The 9829-nt window shown below is 38.9% G+C and overlaps 1 long non-coding RNA gene across 1 annotated transcript in view; it reads left to right on the top strand.

Moving 5' to 3' along the window:
* Positions 1 to 9482: 9482 nt before the first annotated feature.
* Positions 9483 to 9829, top strand: part of LOC146397254 (uncharacterized) — a 113482-nt gene continuing 113135 nt past the window's right edge. Inside the window, exon 1 of the long non-coding RNA XR_014822706.1 lies at positions 9483 to 9552. This is a non-coding gene — a long non-coding RNA (uncharacterized LOC146397254). The remainder of the gene's footprint in view (positions 9553 to 9829) is intronic.

Here is a 9829-nt window from a genome sequence, read left to right as displayed (position 1 = left end):
CATCTAAAAAAGAGAAGAGGCTTCTGGAATGTCAAAGGTTTTCTCTAAGTATCTTCACTGGAACAAATTACGGTAGTATATGCCAGGTACAAGAATATGAGGTTTGCTTTTGAGAGTCCATTTTGGTTATTTTTCTCTCAATGATTTTTTATCATGCTCTTTTTATCATAAAGAAGCGCCTTTTCAGAAATGGCTCTTTGTCAAAGGAGGAACACTTTCCTTCCCTTCTGTTAATGGAAGATATTGCTGTCAGTGTGGAAATCGCCAAGTGTGTGGTGATTTGTGAAGGGCAGGGTGAAATGTTCCTCATCCACATCCCTTCCCTGCCTCTGAGTGGGGCTAGTGGAAAAGACCTGCCATTGTTTTCATCATTTGCAAGGTTCTCTTTATTGGGAAATAGAGAGCTGGTAGGATTTGTGTTGGGGGTGATTCTTCTTTCTTGAGAGGATGATAGCATGCCTAAAATTATGGAAGCATAAAAGCTGCAGGTTTTCTATAATGGGCACTGCTCAGTATTATTAATAACTGTGCACCAGGCACTTTTATGTTGGCAAGTGGCTTCAATCATTTTTATCACGTAATAGCTGCAGAGGTTCAGTGAGCTCTTCAATCTCTTCACACGATTGGGTTCCAGTAACATGTAGTGTTTTAAGGCTGGGAGGAAATTCCCAAGGCCCATTCAAGAAATATTTTTGAATTATTAATTCAAGAAATATTCTATTCACACACGCATACACGCATGCATCAGTATTTATCAGCGGGGATACGCCCGAGAATTAAATGCAGTCTTTACATTATCTCATTTAATCCTTACAATAACCCTAAGAGGAAAATGCTGTTACTATGCCCTTTTTGCAGATGAAGAAAATGAGGTTTATCACAAAGATTATTATTATTATCTTATCTCAAAGATAATAAATAGCAGAGCCAGGACTCACATTTAGGTATTTGAATTCAAACCTTGAATTCTTATGCTGGGTCCATCCAATTAAAGACCACATCTAAGAGGCAAGAGGATGCTCTGTGCCCTCCCACACAGCCTTCCCCATGTGATCCTTGATCCAGAGGCCCAGAATCTACAATAAGGTTGAAAACAGAGACAGCATCAGCATCGTGCCCACATTTGCTACAGGTGAAGACCCACAGCTCCTCTCCAGGCCCCTCTTCCTGCCATTATGCATCCTCAGCCAGCTAGAGATTACACATTCCAGAAAATAAATATCAAAAGGAGAGAGAGCAATCAATAAAGACAAATAAATAAACTAGAAAACCAAGAGAAGAGAAACCGAGTGTTTAATTCAAGAGCTGGCCCAGGGAAACAATGATAAACAGACAAATCTCTGATAATGTGGAAGAAGAAAAAATTATCAGGAGAGAGAAATGGGATACAGCCCAGATTCAGAAGGGATTAAGCAGTTAGTTATATATTTAAAAGCTATGTATAACTCACAACTACATTGAAAAAAATCTCACTGAAATATTTGACATCAAGTCTGGTACGAATTAAATATAAAAAAAAGACCAAAGAGGGAAAGAGCCTTGAAAGGCAAACACATATGTGAGAAAAGTTTCCCTTTTTCCAGATTTCAAAGAATTAAGGGTTTGAGGGGCATTAGGCTGTCCCTAAGTGACTAGCAAATTTTAAGAAGCTTTTAAAATATAGTACATTCTTAGTATTTGTTTTTCCTTGAGTGTGTGTCTGTGTATATGTTTGCCCAACTATTGAGTGCTTACTACTTGCCACAAACCCTGCTAAGTATTTGGTGTGAACTATCATTTAATATTTACAGTTTTTGAGGTCAGTACCATTGTTGTCCCTTTTCTTACAAATGGAGAACAAGAGTAAGTAATAAAACTGGATTTCTAACACAAATAGGTCACACGTGAGAACTTAAATTCCTTTTTTTTTTTTTTTTTAATTTTTTTGGCCACACCCATGGTATGTGGAAGTTCCCAGGCCAGGGATCAAATTCATGCCACAGCAGCAACCCATGCCACTGCAGTGACAATGCTGGATCCTTAACCCATTGCGCCACAGGGGAACTGCTCTTGTCATTTTGATAAAAGCCATTCTGTTAGGTGTGAGGTGATAGCGTGCTGTGGTTTTGATGTTCATTTCCCTCATGATTACTTATGTTGAGCCCATTTTCAGATGCCTGTCAGCCATTTTGTATGTCTTTCTTCTTTAGAAAAATGTCTGTTCAGCTTCTCTGATGATTTTTTTTTTTTTTGCTATTGAACTGTATAAGTTCTTTAGATATTTTGGGTATTAACCCCTTATATGACTTGCAAGTATTTTCTTCCTTCCCATAGGTTGCCATTTCGTTTAGTGATATTTTCCCTTGCTGTATAGAAGTTTTTTAGTCTAATGTAGTACCACTTTTTTATTTTGCCTTTGCTATTGGTGTCAAATTGAAAAAAATCATTGCCATTGCTGATATCAAGTAACTTACCCCTATGTTTTCTTCTAGGAGTCTGATGACTTCAAATCTTACATGCAAGTTTTTAATCCATTTGAGTTCACTTTTCTGTATGGTCTAAGATAGTGGTCCAGTTTCACTGTTGTGTATGTGGCTGTCCAATTTTGCCAACATTTATTAAAGAGACTATTCTTTCCCCATTATATATTCTTGGCTCCTTTGTCATAAATTAATTGACCATATATATGTGGCTTTATTTCTGGATTCTCTATTATGTTCCATTGATCTATGTATCTGTTTTAGGCAAACACCATACTGTTTTGACTTGTAAGAGCCTATATTCTTAACCACTACCCTAAAGTTGCTCCCAGAATATAAACTGCAACAAAGTACAGGGTTTTATAAAACAAGCATAGTGCTGATGCAATAATCTTATCGTACCAATAATGACACCAATGAAAGAAACATTTGGGCAATTCTTATTTTTCAAACATTGAAACAAAAACTTTAAAATAAAATATTGGTATATCAATTACTGTAATGAGTAATACATCATAACCAAGTATGTTTATTTCAACAATATTAGGAAATATGTTAGATAATAATTCAAAGGTAGAAAAATATGAATCATATCAATGAATGTCAGAAAAGCTATTTATAAAATCTAACTTCCATTTTGACTTAAAAAAATAGCCTTTTTGAAATCTCTGACTCTCAATGGTAAAATATTAAAACAATTTCACTAAAGGTAAGAACACAAAAAAAAGATGTACACTCCCTCCTCCATTATCTTTATTTTTTAAGAAGTTCTAGTCAATGCAATAGGAAAACAATATTTAGGTATTTGGACGTTGCAATGGAATTTGTTCTAACTACCTGCAGATTCTCCATGTAAAAATCCAAGAGAATCAAGGAAGCAATGATGAGAAATTGAAAAAAATTCAGTAAGTGAGCTTAATATAAAGGACTATTAAAACAATTCAATATATGCTTGGTCTTATTACCCAAATTTATTTATTTTGAGGTCATTTTAATTATCAATTTACTAACACTTTGGGGTTTTTTTATATTAAAATTTTGAATATTATTTTTAATTTCACAAGCCTCAATATTGGATACTGTTTTTGTGGGGGGTTTTGCCATTCTTTAAAAATCTTAAGTCTCCTGTGTTTTGTGTGTTGATTAAATTCTCTCATATTAGAAAAAAGTCAAGGCCCTGGCTATTCCAAATGGACATGGGCAGAAATAACCATGTGCCCAAATGTCATTTCCCCCTTCTGAACATATGACAAACACCATTAATCATCTCTTCTCCAGCCCAAATGTGGTCTCCAAATATTTCTCCATACAGCGGCTACTAACTGACTAGTTTATGCAATAGAAGTGACTTTTCCTCCTCAGTCTAGTAAATTTGCATCAGTGGGGAAGAATAGTCTTCATTCAGCATTCTAGACAACCTCTAACTTGCTACAAATTCAACTTTATTAAGTCCTTTCAGAAAGGTCAAGGGCTATAATATGTAATCTGTTAGAGAGTAAGCCCTTTTGGAAATGGGATTAACAGAGGTTGTGACAAATTGATTCAAAGGGAACACCAAACTTCATTCCTGAATTTTCTGTAACCTGTAGCCTTTGAATGAAAAGCTTGACAGTTCTTTTATACTTAGACTGTCAAAGCCATCACTGCATCAAATGTCTGTAGTTCACGGTCATTCCTAGCTGGCAACAATATCATGAGCTCAAGTCAGCTATTTGGGAAGTTTCAAACTTGATTAAAAATGATTAAAGGAATATCACCCTGGGGAGAAAAAAAAGGGTACAGAATTTCACAAGTATGCTCCAGTGAGAGGTGGTGTAAGGAGATAAGAAAATAGCCTGGTTATAATGACAACACATATATGTTTCAGAAGACAGAGACACTAACTCATTTTATCTCAGGAAATAAGCACCGAACAACTGAAATCCTCAAAGAATTATATTGGACACTGTGGAGTTAAAAATATATTAAATGTGGGACTTCAAAGTCCCCTTCAAGGAGATAGAACACAAAGCCTCTGGGCAAGACAAGAATTACTAGACAATCCCTTATCATCACCCCACCCCTCTCATTATAATGCCCCATCCCCCACCTTGAGCAACCTGGCCTCCTCCTTCATACCCCCTACTAGGAAAGGTATGTGGCCCACTCCTCACTCCTCCCCATAGGGGCCTTATACACCCCCAACCAACCCGTAAGTCTATCTTAAGACCACTCTTTCCCCAACCAATCAGCAGATAAGCAGATGTATCTCAAGACCTCTCCTTTCTCTTGAGGCCATGCACTAGAAGTCAGCTCTCCCTGATTATCAGGAAGTCATGCTGCTGTGCTAGCAGCATCTCTTATCTCAATAAACTTATCTTTCTCTTCACCCTGCTATGAATCTGCGGAATTATTTTTATAACCCTTGCACATGGACTGCAACATTAAAGATAAAAGGTATGCATACATATGTCAATCCACAGTGTTTCCCTTCTAGAAGAATAAACACCTGAAACTGGATCACAGCAATCACGGGTTAAATCTTGTAAGACTTCTTTTGGCACTCATAGGAGATGTGGACTCTTTAGCAGATGTTGAATAATCTGGCCCTGCCTTCCTTTCCACATGGATACCATTCTACTTTTCCAGTCCATTGGTTCACCTCAGAGCATCACTGCAAAACCCTGTGGGGCTCCATACACACAGACAACTGCACAGCTTTAAACTGCATCCTTGAATAACCTTTTTTCAATTCTTGGAAAACAGTCTTTTTCTGCTTCAAAACATTTGCATATGCTTTTCCTTCTGCTTGGAATGTTGTTCCTCCATACTCCCATTCTTTACTTGGCTAATTTCTTTTCATCTTGATGTCTTGGCTGAGAGTTTACTTCCTCATCAAGGCCAACTCTGAATAATCTTCATTCCCCTCCTCAACCCCATCCTGTCCAAATATAAAACATGATCCTTCTTTGCTGTCCCTTTCTACTCCACGCCTTTGCCTAGAAGTACCAATTAAAGTGTATATGTTCATATTTATTTTTGAGTTTACTTAATGTTTGTTTCTACAACTAAGTTGTATTTTTTTTTAGAACAATGATCATATTTACTTTGTTTTATAGACCAGATGCTTGGAAAAGTTCTTGTTAGTTACTAGGCCCCAAATTAATATAATATTAAATGGATAAAAAGTGAAAAAGACATAAGCTAATGAAGAGGAAACACAACCAGTGATGAGCAAGAAATACAGAGTCAGATTTACATGAACACAGAGGAGTGAGAAGCAATTAAGTGGAATGATGGAAGGGACCTCAGGAATTTGGTGATAACTGAGATTAAAAAACAATTAATATTGAGATCACAAAATGTACATAAGTTAAAAGAAAAAGAACTCTGAAGTCTGAGAGAACTCCAAATTTAAGCCAAGTGTGTGAATTTGGATAAGTCACTTCAGTCTTCACAGTTGAGTTGTTTTGTATGTAAGACAGAGGCTATGATGATTAAAGCACATGAGATAACATTTGGAATCAATTGCTCAGTCCTGGCTCAAAGTAAATAGTTGATAGCTATTATCACTACGTAGACACAATAGGGCTTCTAGACGAACTAGACAGCATGGATCGAGGAAGGAGGTGGTGGAAAAGTGAAGGGTATAGAAGGGGCGATGGGGATCTAGATTAGAATGGAATTGGAATTGCCTGAAAGGAAGGAGAAAGAGGTGATAGGGATAGAACAGGATATTACACAGGTAGTTGTAGAAGTCCCAGTAGGGGACCACAGTTAGAGAGGGAAATCTAGGGAAATTTGGGAGACCATTGTAAGTTAATAATCACTTAAGAAAGCCATCAGAATATCATGGAATGAAGCAGCCCCAATTAATTACAAAACCATAAATAAAAGCATGATATACGCCTCAGGTATTAAGTGAAAGATGAAATGGGACCTGCATTTAAGTTCAGCAAGATAATGATCCTTTGGACCAAGGACAGAAATTTAAGGGAAAGATGACATTCCAAAGTAGGAGACCCTCATTTTATGGAAACCTGAGATGATTCAACATACTTTAGCATATGTTACCACCCTTCTGCTGATTTGAATAAGCACCATGACAGTCCTAGCTGGATTCCATAGGGTCAAATATTCTCTTACCTGATTTGAGGGAGAAGCTAGTAATATAAGACTGATGTCTACTTTAAGAAGGAGGAAGAAGGTGGCTTTTCCCCCTTCACGTTCCTTGGATTATGAAAATGTAGTTCACCTAATCCTCAAGGCAGAGCTTTCTCACCTGCCTGCTTGTATCTCTCACAAGTGTCCTTTCTTAATAAATCTGTTTTTTTCTTTCTTTCTTTTTTTTTTCTAGGGCCGCACCAGCAGCATATGGAGATTCCCAGGCTAGGGGTCTAATTGGAGCTATAGCCGCTAGCCTACACCACAGCCACAGCAACATCAGATCCGAGCCTCATCTGCAACCTACACCACAGCTCACAGCAACGTGGGATCCTTAACCCGCTGAGCAAGGCCAGGGATTGAACCTGCAACCTCACATTTCCTAGTCAGATTCGTTAACCACTGAGCCATGATGGGAACTCCTAAATCTATTTCTTGTGTATCATTTTGTCTCTCATTGAATTCCTTCTGTGCTGAGATACAGAGAACCTGAGCCTCAGTAAGTCCAGACACCAGGTGAGTGATTCTAACTAAAAAACCATCAGTGGAATTCCTGTTATGGTTCAGTGGAAACAAATCTGACTAGTATTCATGAAGATGTAGGTTCGATCCAGGCCTAAGTCAGTGGGTTAAGGATCTACAATTGCCATGAGCTGTGGTGTAGGTTGCAGATGTGGCTCAGATCTGGTGTTGCTGTGGCTATGGCATAGGCCAGTGGCTACAGCTCCAATTTGACCTCTAGCCTGGGAACCTCCATATGCCACAGGTGCTGGCCTAAAAAGACAAAAACAACAACAAACAACAAGAACAAAAAAACCACAAAATAAAACATAAAAAACAACCAGTGAAAAAATACCATGGGTTCAAGTCCCAATTTGGGTTTAGGCTGGGTTCAAACCAGAGGTGTTTCAATTTCAGAGGTATGATTTGAAAAACTTGTACTCAGATGTTTTTCCCTTGAGGCTAGTGGGGAGTGATGAAAGCCTTCTGACTGAGAGGGTGAAATGATCAGAGTTAGGCTTCACGAGTGTTGATTTGGGGCGAGCTTAAAGGAAGGAGAAATCACTTTGAGTTGCTATGGCGAAAATGGAAGGAAGATTCTATGGGTGGCCTTAATTTGAGGGAATTCAGAGGAAACCAGTTTCCTAGAACACTATTTATTGAATGAATTTTTAAGAATTAAATGGACCTGAGAATTTGAGGACCTAGAGGCACGTTGAATTTTCCTCCAGAGCTGGATCATATTGGAGCCATTTGACATTATCAATTAAAATATACTAAAAACTGGAGTTCCCATCGTGGTGCAGTGGTTAACGAATCCGACTAGGAACCATGAGGTTGCGGGTTCGGTCCCTGCCCTTGCTCAGTGGGTTGACATCTGGCGTTGCCGTGAGCTGTGGTGTAGGTTGCAGACGCTGCTCGGATCCCGCATTGCTGTGGCTCTGGCATAGGCCAGTGGCTATAGCTCCGATTAGACCCCTAGCCTGGGAACCTCCATAAGCCGCGGGAGCGGCCCTAGAAATGGCAAAAAGATTAAAAAAAAAAAAAATATATATATATATACTAAAAACCTTAAGAATTTTTTTCAATGTTTTTATTTTTGGAAATATATGCAAAAATGATATTCATCTTAGACAACTGGCAGTGATATTCAGATATTTACATATATTTTAGATAATTAAGATATACTTACCACTGAAAGCAGAAATTAGGATGAAAGAAGAATGAGACATCCATACATCCATCATAATGCTCTCCCAGACAGACTCACATCTATATAATACAGTATCTGTATGTCTGTATCTATATTTGTATATAAATATTTTATTTATTTTTTATATATTTCTGCAATTGTTATTGGGGTTTAATTACTATAACCTACCACACAAATTGGGACTGTGCTTGTTTGCCCCCTTAGGCCATGCCCAGCAGCATGCAGAAATTCCTATCCTAAGGACTGAGCCACAGCAGACCAGAGCAACACAGCAGTGATAATTCCCGATCCTTAACCACTAGGCCACTAGCAAAAACTCCAGAACTGCTTTTAATAGAAAGAAATTTGTCTCTATATGACCGTCATCTCAAAATCTGATAGTACATCTTCTAAGATAGGATCCACGGCTGGATCCCATTAGCTCCCAACCATGACATCACACCTAGCACAGATACTGAGATAAAAGTGAATGAGTATCTGTTGAATAAATAAATCAGTCAGTAAACAAATCTCTGATACTTTAATCCCAATCTCAGATTTCACTGTAAATAAGTCATTCAAATATGAGGACAAGAATTTTAGAATTTAAAAATTTTAGAATTTTAGTAAAGTTTAATACTAGTTAATAAGAATCATAACTTATAAAAGTATAAATATAGTATCAAATTAATGGTTAGGTAATTCAATTGAAAACAATATATTTTACTGACAAAAATCAACGAAGTTTATAATAACTTTTTAAAATGTTAAGTGAAGGAGTTCTTGTTATGGCTCAGAGGAAACAAACCCAAATAGTATCCATGAAGACGTGGGTTCCATCCCTGGCCTTGCTCAGTGGGTTAAGGATACCTGGTTGCTGTGGCTGTGGCAGGCCTGAAGTTACAGCTCAGATTCCACCCCTAGCTTGGGAACTTCCATATGCCCCAGCACAGCCCTTAAAAAAAAAAAAAAAAAGGCTGTGAAAAAGTTACATATCAGGATTTATATGCGTAATGAGTCTAAGTAAAACATACTAATAAAAAACTGAGTGGTAAAAAAATTATGGAAAGTGATGCACCTCTCACTAACAAACCTTTTTCTCTTTTTTTCTGAGAGGGCGCCACACCTGAACCAGCTGCACTCACGCAGCCAGAGGGTTAATCCCTGGCCCCGCCTTGTCTCGAGCTAATACCGAGGGTGGGCCGGCTCCAGCATCTGTCTCCTGCTGCTGCTGCTGGTCCTGCTCACTGGACTCAGGTGAGGGGGTTGCTCAGGGCTGGGGGGCGCGTGTGAGGGGCTGGGGGCTGAGGGTAGGGGGTGGGATGGGGTTGGTGAGGCCTCAGGAGTGAGGGCTGAGCTGGGGCTGCGCAGGCCTTGAGCGATGTGGTGGCAAGGGGTAGGTGGGGGCTGAGCAGGTCTGAGAGCTGTGGCACTGAGGTTGGGCCGACAGTGAGGGCTCAGGGGGATGGCGGGCCCGCGAGTCGTCCGTGCACGCGGGCTTCGGGTCCTGAAACGTGTGTTCCGGGGGTCAGTA

This window comes from Sus scrofa, chromosome 13, assembly GCF_054392235.1.
Source record: "Sus scrofa isolate SSC_HxYL_T2T_F1_AM1 chromosome 13, Sscrofa_HxYL_maternal_Yorkshire_Landrace_v2.0, whole genome shotgun sequence".
In the NCBI taxonomy this organism is placed as follows: Eukaryota; Metazoa; Chordata; class Mammalia; order Artiodactyla; family Suidae; genus Sus; species Sus scrofa.
Note: the sequence above shows the minus strand (reverse complement) of the source record. Positions and strands in the feature narration are given on the sequence as shown.